Genomic DNA, 15,434 nt, shown 5'->3' with positions numbered 1-15,434 from the left:
CCTCGCTAACTCAAAAAAACAGCTAATATCTGCAAACTCTGATAGGTAACACTTACAGGTACTACCTATTATTACCAATTACCACAATAACAATATCCAACTGTGAAATAAAATGTTTATATAAAATATGTATATATCTATTCTGTAATAATACAGGGGTCTCAACACATATGCTTAACCTCAAATTAGGAGATGAGCTTATTACCAAAGCATGGGCTTATTGTCATATAAATATGGTAAATGAAATTTTACTCAGAGTAATCTACATTTATATTAGAAATACAGCCACATCTTCCCTGTCTAAAATTGTATCTAATTTGCAGCCATTTCACGCCACTTAATGATGTTAACACTAATCTGGCAATATGTAATTCCGAACATGTTTTGTAATATTGAAGCAGATCGAGTATGATACAAGAGCCTATGTGCCATGATTATAGATCTCTATGTGTGCCCTAAGTGTATCCTGTACATATAAGGAACCCTGAGACATGTTGTTTATGAATTAATGCACATGCTGCAATATCCGTGACATATAGTCTCGGTCCTTATGCATATAAATCATTCACAGCCTGACAGATATTAAACAGAAATTGTGATTTATATAGAAACATTTCCTCGGCTCTAGAAACATTTCCTCGGCTCTAGAAACATTTCCTCAGCTCTAGTAACATTTCCTCGGCTCTAGGAACATTCCCTCAGTTCTAAAATCATTTCCTTATCTATAGGAACATCATTTCCTTAGCTCCAGGAGCACTTCCTCCGCTCTAGGAACATTTCTTCAGCTCTAGGAACATTTCCTAGGTTCTAGGAACATTTCCTAGGTTCTAGTAACATTTCTTCCTCTTTAGGAACATCATTACCTGAGCTCTAGGAGCATTTCCTCGCCTCTAGGAACATTTCCTCGTCTATAGGAACATAATTTCCTTAGCTCTAGGAGCATTTCCTCGGTTCTAGAAACATTTCTTCGTCTCTAGGAACATCATTCCCTCAGCTCTGAACATTTCCTCAACTAAACAGCTGTGAACTAAGTAGAAAATGTAAAATATGCATATGTCTGGCAGCCCCACTCTCACTTGGCATAGAAAATGAGGTAAATGCAAAGAGCAACGGAAGTAATGATCGAAAGCCAAGGCAGACCAAGTCAGTGAAGTGAATGGGTCACATGGGACCTAAAACCATATTTTTTGTGGTTGTGTGGAATACTAGTATCCACATATCAAAGTTGATGACAGTTGGTGGACATCCTTAACTAAAGCGTAAAGGAGTAATAGATCTAAACAAAAATTTTAATCAAGATGTCATTGTTCGGTAAAACTGTCTTACAATAGATCAGACTAAATTCAGTGAAGTGAATGGGTCATAGTGACAATATATGGGTTGTAGTATCTTTATACATCTTATGATATCCATATATCAACTTGGGAATTTCCAATACTAAGAGTAAATTGAATCTAAATAAAGATTTTAATACAGGTATTGGATCAAATTGAAAAGGTAACCACTTAGTATTCAGCGGATAAAAACATGTTTCATTTATATCACGTCAGTCTGTTGTAAATTGGACGTTTATACAGCTAAAGGAGTCATCAAACTTGTCTATGACTTCAATACATGTTGTATAAGATCCATTATTGTCGTATACAAGACAGAAAAATCTCACAATCTACCTGAAATCTCACAGTCTACCTTGTATTATATTTTCCTGTCACAATTTGTCTGGCACCTTTATGCAACATTTGGCGCAAAATGATGTCATAATCAAATTACCACATATCAAATAGTCTTTTTGAGGCATAATTTAAACCCACAAGGGAGGAAACTCTGTGAAACTGAAGCTACGAAAGAAATACGATCCAAATGCCACGACTAACGAAAGTCAGTCAAGTAAATAGGTCACAGTGACCTGCATTTCATATATTGGTGAAGTACATATGTACTCCTAACGAGAGGAAAACACATACGACCCTGAATAGGGATAAAACACAATCTTTACCTGAGGTTGTACAAAATAATGTCCCATGCTCTACTGACCGAGGTATCATGACAGTCCAGGTGGAAAACAGGTATTGTCTTTATAGACAGGTACACAGAACACAGGTATTGTCTAAATATAGACAGGTGTTGATAAACAAAAGTACATAGGCTATAGGCAATGGTATAGGTACAGATTATGTACAGGTGGAGACACAAAAGGTACACTATCAACACAGAGTTCTGTACATTATAGATTAATTCTTTACAGAGAGACATCAAAATTTTTCATTGAAAATGTCAATAAGATTAAGAAGATATAGAGAACGTATATATAAGATTATATCGGTGTAACATGACATGTATCATGGCCAGTGGACCTATCTAAAATACATACTATGTCTTCGTTAATAGAGAAAATCAACCATTTAATGATTTCTTTTTACAGTCTAATGTATTTCTACTGTTCCTATGAAAATGCCTGGCTATGTCCCAAGTTGTTCAGGCTCTCACTGACATGACAAGATCCTACTGCAGATGAAGTCTTCAAATTCACCATGAAATAGACAAATTTATCATCTGAATATCCCATAAATTATTCAAGTAAACTGACACGACAACACAATACTGCAGCGCATATGGATGACAAACTGTCACACTTCCTACAAACAACAATACAAACCAGAAAGCTTGTGTTGAATTTTAAATCCTCTGTCGGCCCATCTGCTATATTCACTTGCAGTGGAATGAACTTACACCGAGACTGTAAAAGGCTGCGATATTCCCCTTCACTAGGTTTCCACACAGATACCTAATAAGTTCCCCTCCAGTGATTCCGTCCCTCCACAACTTGTCAGTAAGGAACAACGATGACACTTACACTGTCCTGGCCTAAAGTCCTGGCCGATATATCCCAGGCTTTTTGTTCCCGGACTGAAGACTTGTACAAGGAAACTAAAGCATGCTAGTATGGTTCACCATCACTATGGCCACCTCCCTCAGCTTCCATATAATCAATACTACAGCAATGACTAACAGCTCCATCAGTGGCGGAGTGACCTTGACCTCCACATCATACAGTCTAACAACTTACAGGTGACATCATTACTTTTACCTCATAAATTTGCCCAAGGAAAAAAGATAAGAAAAATTAATTCAGTCACTTATAACAGATTGTACGTGTCTTGAAATGCGACGTTTATCTGATTGGCTAAGGAAATTAGAATGTTTAAATATTAGACCTCAAAATCTCAAAAATACTGTACTGTATTACCTTAATTCCTTTAGATTTTTTTATAAGAAGAAATACAAGAATTCAGATGTAAGAGATGAACCAAATCATCTAGGTCCTGGAGATGTTTTGCCACAGTGGGCCATCAGACTTTGCCAATAGACTACCTGGTCGAAACTCTTAGATTGTGCCTGTAGTCTACCTGGTCAAAACTCTTAGACTGTGACTGTAGTCTACCTGGTCAAAACTTTTAGATTGTGCCTTTAGTCTACCTGGTCGAAACTCTTAGACTGTGACTGTAGTCTACCTGGTCGAAACTCTTAGATTGTGCCTGTAGTCTACCTGGTCAAAACTGTTAGACTGTGACTGTAGTCTACCTAGTCAAAACTCTTAGACTGTGCTATAGTCTACCTGGTCGAAACTCTTAGACTGTGCCGGTAGTCTACCTGGTCAAAACTCATAGACTGTGCCTGTAGTCTACCTGGTCAAAACTCTTAGACTGTGACTGTAGTCTACCTAGTCAAAACTCTTAGACTGTGACTGTAGTCTACCTGGTCAAAACTCTTAGACTGTGACTGTAGTCTACCTGGTCAAAACTCTTAGACTGTGCTGTAGTCTACCTGGTCAAAACTCATAGACTGTGCTATAGACTACCTGGTCAAAACTCTTAGACTGTGCCTGTAGTCTACCTGGTCAAAACTTTTAGACTGTGTCTGTAGTCTACCTGGTCAAAACTCTTTGACTGTGCTATAGTCTACCTGGTCAAAACACTTAGACTGTGCTATAGTCTACCTGGTCGAAACTCTTAGACTGTGCCTGTAGTCTACCTGGTCAAAACTGTTAGACTGTGCTATAGTCTACCTGGTCGAAACTCTTAGACTGTGCTATAGTCTACCTGGTCAAAACACTTAGATTGTGCCTGTAGTCTACCTGGTCAAAACTCTTAGACTGTGACTGTAGTCTACCTGGTCAAAACTCTTAGACTGTGCTGTAGTCTACCTGGTCAAAACTCATAGACTGTGCTATAGTCTACCTGGTCAAAACTCTTAGACTGTGCCTGTAGTCTACCTGGTCAAAACTTTTAGACTGTGTCTGTAGTCTACCTGGTCAAAACTCTTAGACTGTGTCTGTAGTCTACCTGGTCAAAACACTTAGACTGTGCCTGTAGTCTACCTGGTCGAAACTCTTAGACTGTGCCTGTAGTCTACCTGGTCGAAACTCTTAGACTGTGCTATAGACTACCTGGTCGAAACTCTTAGGCTGTGCTATAGTCTACCTGGTCAAAACACTTTGACTGTGCCTGTAGTCTACCTGGTCAAAACTCTTAGACTGTGACTGTAGCCTACCTGGTCAAAACTCTTAGACTGTGCTATAGTTTACCTGGTCGAAACTCTTAGACTGTGCCTGTAGTCTACCTGGTCAAAACTCTTAGACTGTGTCTGTAGTCTACCTAGTCAAAACTCTTAGACTGTGCCTCTAGTCTACCTGGTCAAAGCTCTTAGACTGTGTCTGTAGTCTACCTGGTCAAAACTCTTAGACTGTGCCTCTAGTCTACCTGGTCAAAGCTCTTAGACTGTGCCTCTAGTCTACCTGGTCAAAACTCTTAGACTGTGCCTCTAGTCTACCTGGTCAAAACTTAGACTGTGTCTGTAGTCTACCTGGTCAAAACTCTTAGACTGGGTCATCACTAGGCTTTTTCTGAGACTTCAAAGTTGAGCTTCTCTGCAAATATTTTTCATTAAAAGCTTCATAATAGCCTCAAGTCTGATGAAAGTTAAAACAATACTACATTTGATTACCTCTTATATATTATTAAAACATAGTTAACAACCAACATCTGATTAATTCTAAATTAAACACACATTATATGGATCAAACTTTGGAATCAACCGTTCATATTTCAGATGGAGATTTAATTTTTTCGGCCGTGATTATAGACCTTATTTAAGGGTAAAACTTAATTATTTAAAGAGTAGCTAAAATTATACATTCCATGCTGTACTTCTGAAAGAAAGGTCTATAACTGATTTTCCGAAACTTGAAATTTTAAACCTGAACTATCTCGATCACGTAAATTACAAAGAGTTGGAAAATAATTACTGGTATTAATGTTATAAATCCATTTTAACTAATCATTAAATATTTTTTTATAAAACAATTTTGATGTAATATTAGAATGTTCATATATTATCAATTCACGTCAGTTTGAAATCAGACATGTAACATTAAGCATATCTACTGAACATATATGCACACAGGCTTTTAAATCATAACTTAATTCATTAAGAAAAGAAAGAAAACCTACAAAGCATTTTAATTATAATTCATTTGGAAAAATATTACAAAACATCTAAACTGAAGTCCATGTCGCCGCACTCTGCAGCACCGAAATATGCTCAAACACAGACATCAGACAACCAGATCAAATGTTCCATCAATTGATTTTTTCCAGTAAATTATACATTGATAGCGATCTTTAAGCCATGGTTCGCACACATGTGAATAAGCACAAGGCCTACAGCCCTACAGACTCAGTAATAAGGATATTAGTTCTATATTGATATGCTAATGAACATTCAGAAAGTATGTACCGTATTCTACCTAATAGGGGCACCTGTCCCTATAAGTACACCCCTACCTTAATTCAGTAAATGAGGATGGGTGGGCTAATTGAAACATATACAGAGTTCTCTACCTCCCTGATCTGTTAATATAATCTTTAGTGTTTCAACAAAAGGTTATGGATTGTTCTCTACATTTTATTTTTTTCCCACCAAGATTTCACATGGAAACTTTTCCCTGTACATGACTTTATCAAATGTGTTCCCGTTGTGTTTTTATAAGGGCACTGTCGCTCATTAGGTCAAATATGGTATCCAATAATGTATTCTTCAATGTGTTAGATATCAGCTGATACATAATGCTTCCCTTAGTCTTTAGCAAGTTAAATCATTTTTCAGTAAAGTTAAATTTTTGAAGAAAATATTGAAAATTACAATTAAAACATAAATTTGACCTAAGGATAATTTCATTACAGTATATAGTGTAACATTTCAATACACTACATTAAGGGGAATAATTAAGGGGCCTACAGGCCTTCATGGTCACCTGGGAGCTCTTCATCATCACAGCATCAACCAAATAATGTATAAAGGGAGATATCTAATAAATAGTAGGCCAACACGCTTTAACAGTCACATGACAGCTTGACATCATTACATTATCAAACAAATATTTCCAAGAGGCCCATTGCCCCCGTGTCACTTACTTGTCAATGGATTACATATAGTTTTTAGAATTCTCTGTACTAACGCTGATTAATAATGATGAAAGTAATTAGCATGCTAAAAAAAAAAATTCACATCAAAGCAAATAACTGTAATATATATTCAGCTAAACTTTGACAAAAGCAATTGCTTTAGAACTTTATGTATGATGGTCCGACTGAGTGATTCCAACTGAAAATGGGGGGTTGGACAGTGCAGTGGAAAACTGGTAATCCACCTGACTTTCACTTAGTCAATCTGGGTTCAATTCCCTGATCCAATGAGAAACAAAAGTATCACAGGTTATATACTATTTTGTATTCAAATAAGATTTGCATCACCTTAAGAATGGCTAGCTGGCATGCTATACTAAATTTCACCTTTCGCTTCAATGTTCAATTTTCTTAGAGTTCGAGGAAAACACGTACTTAAAGGTCTCCAACTCATCAAACATTACCTGATGTCATAATTATAAAGCTACCAAGTTTCAAAGAAATGGATAGAAAACTACAGAAGATCTCCAGATAAGATCAAAGTACTAGAAATGAACAAATGGCAATGAATTTTGCAAACATAATAGAATCAAAACTATTTTCAGTCAAACATAAGAACTTATGATTATAAATCCTGGCAAGTTTTAAAGAAAATCGGTTGAAAAATGTAGATATCCAGACAAAAATTAAATACTGAAATGAACAAAGGGCAATAAATTTTACAAAAATAGTTGACTGAATCAAAATTCTTTTTGGGCAAACAAATCTTCATATCATGATTATAAAGCCTACAAAAATTTCAAAATTCTGTCAAAAAATGAAGACGATCATCAGACAAAAGTCATATCTTGAAATGAATAAACAGTTATAACTTTTGCAAAACTAGACAAATCGAAATTCTTTTCAGGGACTTAATTACAACTTCATATCATCATTATGATATAAACCAAGTTTCAAAGAAATTGGTCAAAAAATTAGGAGATCGCTAGACAAACAGAAGCTTATGCTGAATGGACAGACAACGCCATAGGATACCATAATACATCTGTAAAATTTGCTGGGCGTATGAAAATATGGGGGTCACCTGCCCAACCATGTGGGTTTTCTCCGAGAACTCTGGTTTCCTCCCACATTAAGAACCCACACACACTTCCATCCGGGCCAATTGGAATAGTTAATATTAGTTGATAACTTGTTATGTTGTAAAATAAATAAAGCTTGATATGAGTTTATGTGGGTCGGAACGTTTTAACTGAGCAACTCATCTAGATGAAATCTACATATGCCAAACCATCTCATTTCATACCTTAATTTTCTATATGCGACGACCATATACATACATGGGAAAGTCAGGTTGAGACAAGCTCTTGTAATAAAGACAAACAAACGACTCATTAAACAACTTTCTGTATGGATTATATTGTATGACAATTCACTCAAGGTTTTTCACTCAACTTCATATCAAGCAGTGCAAAAAAAATTGCTAAAACTCTCGTTATTTCAATTTAAAATGCAATCCTTATCCATTAGCGATCTATTTATGTGTGGTTGTGTAATTAATACAATTCAAATACAATGGAGAAATAAGACAACAAGAAAATTTAATGTAGTTATCAAACATCAATTTTCTGTCCACTCCTATCACTTTTTATCTTTAGCTTTTATCTTTGAAATGTTCCCACAAGCAGTTATTTAACATTAGATGATTAGACATTTAATCTGAAATCAATGTCTGTATAATTATATTCGCCACTTCCCAAGGCATACAGAAGCTGTGTCTAAAACAAACGCACGAGAGACCATGCAGACAAACGCACGAAAGACCAGAACTGTGTAGGCCTTGCTGTCATTAGTGCTGGTATCCTCTACCACAACCTACAGACCTTATTTATAACTGAAGAATTTGAACGGCTTAATCAATTTATTTCAAACTGAATCGCAGTCAGTTAATTATCTCTGATGACATGACTTTAAAATCAATTTTCATGTCAAGTTTTTGCAAAGAATTAAATCAATGAAGTCGCACACTTCCAAGATCTCATAATGAATAATTTATTATGTATTGTGTATGGAATAGATTGGTAAAGCATATTTCACTAAATAAGCAAATCTGTAGGTTTCATTTAATGCAATCTGTTACTGAAAAATAATCATGACAACAGCTGTTTTAAACAGTAACGTTCTGGACGCTATATGAAATGAAATGAGACTTCATTGCTTACCAAGTACTCACTGCATGCTGCTTCTTTGCCTCTCAATTAATCAAAAGAATTTCTTTTGATGTTTATAAAAATATTACCCTTGTGACCTTGAATATATATGGGCAAGGTCACTTCTTTTGAAATCTTAATTGAGTGTAATACCAGAAACCTACAAGCCAAATATCTTGATTCCAAGGCTTTTGGTTAGTCAGAAGACGCTGTTAAAGTGTTTTAACAAATTTGACCCCTGTGACCTTGAATGAAGGTCATTGTAATTTCTTTTCAAAAACATTATCAAGATTCATCTCTTAAACCTATCAGCCATAAACCTTGATTCTAGAATTTAATAAGAAGAAGTCCTTTGCACTCTGTGACCTTCATTTTGCGTCAAAGTCATTTCTTTTTCCCAATCTTTGTCTGGTTTCATCCCAGGAACTTAACCTGCTTAATATCTTGATCCTATTCCTTGTGGTATTTGAGAAGTCATTTAATAGAAAAAAGTTGATTGCATACAGCTAAGGCAAGTGAGTTAAAATTATTACCTAGGCTTAGAATAAATTAAAATGAACAATATAGCTACAAATTCATGACTTATAACAGTGCTACCTGGTGCTGGAAATAGAGCAAACAGGCTAATGATGTTAACCACTAGGGATCAGGTTTACCTGCAGTAAACCGGTCACCTACCCTATAATTACCTCCCTTGACACAGAGAACTCTTCAGACTGACATTATGAAAGGCAACCAGTGGAAGCTAAACTGCCAACTCATGATTATAGACACATCTAAATCACTCGCGGTCATGTAGAACCTTTCTGAAAGATTAAGTAACCAATGAAAAATCACCGTCAGGAAAAGTATGATGACCCAGCTAAATACACATCTCTAAACTATTTTGATCCTGAGATTGTTTTAATGATTAATAGAAGGTTAAATCAGGTAATAACATGTTGCTATGGTAATATGGATCAGTCAATGTTAACTGAACCAAAGCTTTTTTTTTTTTTTTTTTTGACAAAGAATATAGCAATGCTTATTCATCAGAAAATATCATGGAAACAGTCCAACAGTGAATTAAGTATGGTTTATTTTGTTTAACATCCTATTAACAGCCAGGGTTTTAGCACCAAACCTGTTACAAAGTTATAGAACTCTTTCTGTTTTGACAAAAGTCATTTCTGCTGATGCAGAAAGAGTCATTTCCACAATGACCACGTTCAGTAAGAGGCCATGCATCTGTGTTATCAGACGACTTTGTGATTTCAATGAGAACTGGACCTGTCTTAAGAAACCACAGCCAACTGACCTATTTGAGAACTCCAGACAGAGATACAAGTTATCACTTTAAGTAGATTATGCAATGCTAAGTATATGCTAATTCTTCAGACATAACCCTGGACTATAAGGATAAAGCTGTCCCCTGAAACCACAGGAATATCCATGTTAATATGTTCTCGTCTGCATGCATAAATTAACATAACATTTTTATTTTATTAATATATAGAGAAAAACTGAACATATCAATGTGGCAATGTCTAAAAACATTATTTTACAATTAGCTTTACAAACGACCACCTCATCTACCTCACAAATTGTCACTGTCCCTTCTCTTATTAATTTGACAATAAGTCCATCCATGTCCACAGCAGCTCAGTGAAAATGCACAAATAAGTCATTGTCCTTCAGTAAGCCTGCCTCAGACATTGAGTGAAGATTATTTGTTGGCCCCTGGGCTTATTACAGAACAAAAGGTCCAGTAGGCCTGCATCGCTCACCTGGTATACTCTTCTTTGATGTAACTTGCTTCTGTACCTTTTGAGTTAATCAGAAGAACTGAAATGCTTAAACAAATATGACCAATGTGACCTTGATTACAGTTCAAGACAATTTTTTATGAAAACAATGTGCGGCTCCATCCAAGAAAGCTACACATGTTGATTTCAGGACTTTTAGTTAATCAGAAGAAGTTAGAACAAAGTTGACCTTTGTGACCCTGAATATGGATCAACGTCATTTATTTTTGCAAACTTTGTTGAGTGGAACCTTCGAGCCAAATACCATGATTCTAGGCCTTTTGGTTTGTGAGAAGTACGTCATTTGAATTCTTTAAGAAATTTAACCGATGTGACCTTGAATATCGATCAAGGTCATTTCTTTGCCGCAAACATTGTGAGGTGCCATCCAAGGAACCTGCCAGCCAAATATGATTATAGGCCTTAGGTTTATGAGAAGGCATTTGAATGTTGTTGTTTTTTTAACAAATTCGACCCCTATAACCTTAAATATAGGTCAAGGTGATTTCCTTTCAAATTTTTGTGAGATCCTATCCACGAAACCTGAAATACCAAATATCATGACTATAGGCTTGATAGGCGAGTTAATAAATATGATACACCTCTCGTTCAGTATATCCTTTTATCTTTAAGACATTAAAAGTAGATCCTGGCACACAGAGAACAGTCTGTTGTCAATTTAACAAGTCTATATGCTATAGCTAAGCTATTATGTCCATGTCAATTTAAATCTTTATCAACTGCAGTGTCCATATCAGATAGAATCTTGATCATCTTGAAAATGTTTGTAATCAAGGAAGGGATCAAGTGTCAGGGTGGTACAGATCAGTTAGCTATACAGACAGCACAATGGATTGCAGGTCTTCAGTAACAAAATACAACTCTTATTAGATATAGGTTGTCTGTCCTGCAACTGACATGTAATATGTTCTGTGTAGTCAAACATCGTTTAACAAGAAGTAAACACAATTAAACTGTCTGAATCACCATTCCATCAAGAATACAATCCAGAATTTCAATATACAACATGTATTGCTAATTATTTGCAACTTATAATCTACCAGGGGTATTTAAAGCTTACAAAATACAAATTAATCCTGATATAGATTAAACAACTTCAATGGGCTCCCAGGCCAACCCATACATTACATTATGTAAAGAACTGCATGTAGACTAATTCCCATCCAAGGTTATCCCCCTTGTTTGATAATCGGACAGATCTCTAAGAGATCAAAATTAAGTCTCATTTTAATTGTAATTTCAATATTCTAGAGACAGGTAGGCCAGTCTTTGTTTAAGCATCTGAGAAAATAAATCTTACCTGTATTGTTTCATTCATAATCCTGTGTAAGCCATCTTGGTCTGAACACTTTGTCATCACATTGTTATATCACCATCTAAGGTACTGAAATGAGGTGATAAATGTAGAATTATCATACTATATACTAGTTACCAGTGTATATATTCTTACAGAGTAGTTATTATTCATCTGGCATAATTGTCTATGGGGAGACTGCACATGTTTAAAATTCCAAGCCAAAAAGAATTTATTACATCAATAGGCCTCTGTTAAACAAACTGATATCTAACAATTGTAAAATTACATCACAGACATATTCCAATTGTAAACTACATCACTGATGCAATTGTAAAACTATATCACAAACACTTTACAACTGTAAAACTACATCATCGACACCTTACAACTGTAAAACTACATCATTGACACCTTACAATTGTAAAACTACATCACCAAAACCTTACAACTGTAAAACTACATCACCAAAACCTTACAACTGTAAAACTACATCATCGACACCTTACAATTGTAAAACTACATCATCGACACCTTACAATTGTAAAACTACATCATCGACACCTTACAATTGTAAAACTACATCACCGACACCTTACAATTGTAAAACTACATCATCGACATCTTACAATTGTAAAACTACATCACCGACATCTTACAACTGTAAAACTACATCATCGACACCTTACAATTGTAAAACTACATCATCGACACCTTACAACTGTAAAACTACATCATCGACACCTTACAATTGTAAAACTACATCACCGACACCTTACAACTGTAAAACTACATCACCGACACCTTACAATTGTAAAACTACATCACTGACACCTAACAACTGTAAAACTACATCACCGACACCTTACAATTGTAAAACTACATCACTGACACCTAACAACTGTAAAACTACATCATCGACACCTTACAACTTGTAAAACTACATCACCGACACCTTACAACTGTAAAACTACATCACTGACACCTTACAATTGTAAAACTACATCATTCGACACCTTACAATTGTAAAACTACATCACCGACACCTTACAACTGTAAAACTACATCACCGACACCTTACAATTGTAAAACTACATCACTGACACCTTACAATTGTAAAACTACATCACTGACACCTTACAATTGTAAAACTACATCACTGACACCTTACAATTGTAAAACTACATCACTGACACCTTACAATGGTAAAACTACATCACTGACACCTTACAATTGTAAAACTACATCACTGACACCTTACAATTGTAAAACTACATCTTCGACACCTTACAATTGTAAAACTACATCACTGACAACTTACAATTGTAAAACTACTTCACCGACACCTTACAACTGTAAAACTACATCACTGACACCTTACAATTGTAAAACTACATCTTCGACACCTTACAATTGTAAAACTACATCACTGACACCTTACAATTGTAAAACTACATCACCGACACCTTACAACTGTAAAACTACATCACCGACATCTTACAACTGTAAAACTACATCACTGACACTTTACAATTGTAAAACTACATTAATACCTAATAATTGTAAAACTACATAACTGACACCTTACAACTGTAAAACTACATCACCGACACCTAACAACTGTAAAACTACATCACTGACACCTTACAATTGTAAAACTACATCACTGACACCTTACAATTGTAAAACTACATCACCAATACCTTACAACTGTAAAACTACATCACCGACACCTTACAACTGTAAAACTACATCATCGACACCTTACAACTGTAAAACTACATCATCGACACCTTACAATTGTAAAACTACATCACTGACACCTTACAACTGTAAAACTTCATCACTGACACCTAACAACTGTAAAACTACATCACTGACACCTTACAACTGTAAAACAACATCACTGACACCTTACAACTGTAAAACTACATCATCGACACCTTACAATTGTAAAACTACATCACCGACACCTTACAATTGTAAAACTTCATCACTGACACCTTACAACTGTAAAACTACATCATCGACACCTTACAATTGTAAAACTACATCATCGACACCTTACAATTGTAAAACTACATCACCGACACCTTACAATTGTAAAACTTCATCACTGATACCTAACAGCTGTAAAACTACATCACTGACACCTTACAACTGTAAAACTACATCACTGACACCTTACAACTGTAAAACTACATCACTGACACCTTACAATTGTAAAACTACATCACTGACACCTTACAATTGTAAAACTACATCACTGAAACAATTGTATAACTATAACACTGATACCTTACAACTGTAAAACTACATCACTGACACCTTACAACTGTAAAACTACATCACTGACACCTTACAATTGTAAAACTACATCACCGACACCTTACAATTGTAAAACTACATCACTGACATCTTACAATTGTAAAACTACATCACTGAAACAATTGTATAACTATAACACTGATACCTTACAACTGTAAAATTACATATGTTAAAGCTGCTCTTTCTATGACTTAATTCTTCTTTGAAATTATTCACAATTAGTAAATATAGGTTAAGAATTTTCCTCTTTAACGAAGGAGGTTGAATTGGCAGGTGTGTCTGTGTGTTGACCTTTATTTCTTTTAATCAAGGTCATTGGTAGGTCTTTCCTCATACGAAGAATAGTATGATCTAGCAATAACAATTGAAATATAAGGTATGGTAAACAAGGGAAACTAAGACATCAAATTTAAGAAAAATCCATACATTTGTTTAAAGAAATAGTAATAACAAACTTCATCTTTCAAAATCCCAAGATGCCATAGCCAGCTGTGTGCCATTTTGTTTATCGGACCTTTTTCAAAATTGCACATACACAACTTCGGAACCCAATGGAACTTACATAGGAATTTTTATAACAACAGTTATCCTCTGTCAAAAATAATAAGAATTATTTAAGGATGGACAATGGTACTTTGAACAAATTTTAAAAAAATCTATGTAAAAAAATTGTTTACTGGCAAAGTTTTATATTAATCATCTTTGCATGAAGAGAACTATTGTGGGAGTCGGTAAGTCCATAAACAAGCCGAACAAGTTTCTGTTACACATGAGGGTTACAGAGTCTATCCAAAGGGAGTAGACGTTGGAACTAAAGAACCTCAATTCAACATCCAGGGTTTTCTTCTGTATTCTCTACATTACACTGACAGAAAAGTTTAGATAATTCAGCATTATGACAAAGCTTTAACAGGATATAGATTCACATCTTAGACCTCTTAATAATTAACATATACCAATATGATCATTAGAGTAATAATAGAGAAAAGATGCACAGATGACCAGAATTTAAGACACAAACCGATGGGCATCTGAACACTAGATGGACACCATGACCACTACCGATACACCCCTCCTTCATTCAATGAGGTCCTGGACCTCAAAGACACACAAAAACCAATTTTTAAGGGAAGACATGTGGATGTTTAACCATTTGAGCTACCTGGCCATCGTAGTACAGTTCCACCTAGTAATTGACAGAGTAAAGGAATAGATTATTTAATTAAAAACAAAAAATAATCAACATGCACAGAGCTCTGTACAATTACACAGAGTAAACATGTACATTATGTATAGTGATTATATAATCGCCAACTTTATGCACACCACATGC

The 15,434-nt window shown here is 35.3% G+C and overlaps 1 protein-coding gene across 3 annotated transcripts in view; it reads right to left on the bottom strand.

The window, feature by feature from the left end:
* LOC117344478 (activated Cdc42 kinase-like) overlaps positions 1 to 11,863 on the bottom strand; it is a 131,763-nt gene extending 119,900 nt beyond the window's left edge. Inside the window, exon 1 of one of the 3 annotated variants that reach the window (XM_033907225.1) lies at positions 11,780 to 11,863. The gene's annotated coding sequence lies outside the window, so the exon portion shown is untranslated. Of the gene's footprint in view, positions 1 to 2,656; positions 2,673 to 2,730; positions 2,938 to 11,779 lie in introns of those variants that run through there. The other 2 variants (XM_033907228.1, XM_033907227.1) reach the window with 2 other exon arrangements.
* Positions 11,864 to 15,434: the final 3,571 nt, after the last annotated feature.

Source organism: Pecten maximus, chromosome 16 (assembly GCF_902652985.1).
Source record: "Pecten maximus chromosome 16, xPecMax1.1, whole genome shotgun sequence".
Classification (NCBI taxonomy): domain Eukaryota; kingdom Metazoa; phylum Mollusca; class Bivalvia; order Pectinida; family Pectinidae; genus Pecten; species Pecten maximus.
The sequence above is the reverse complement of the archived record's forward strand: the minus strand, read 5'-3'. Positions and strand labels throughout refer to the sequence as shown.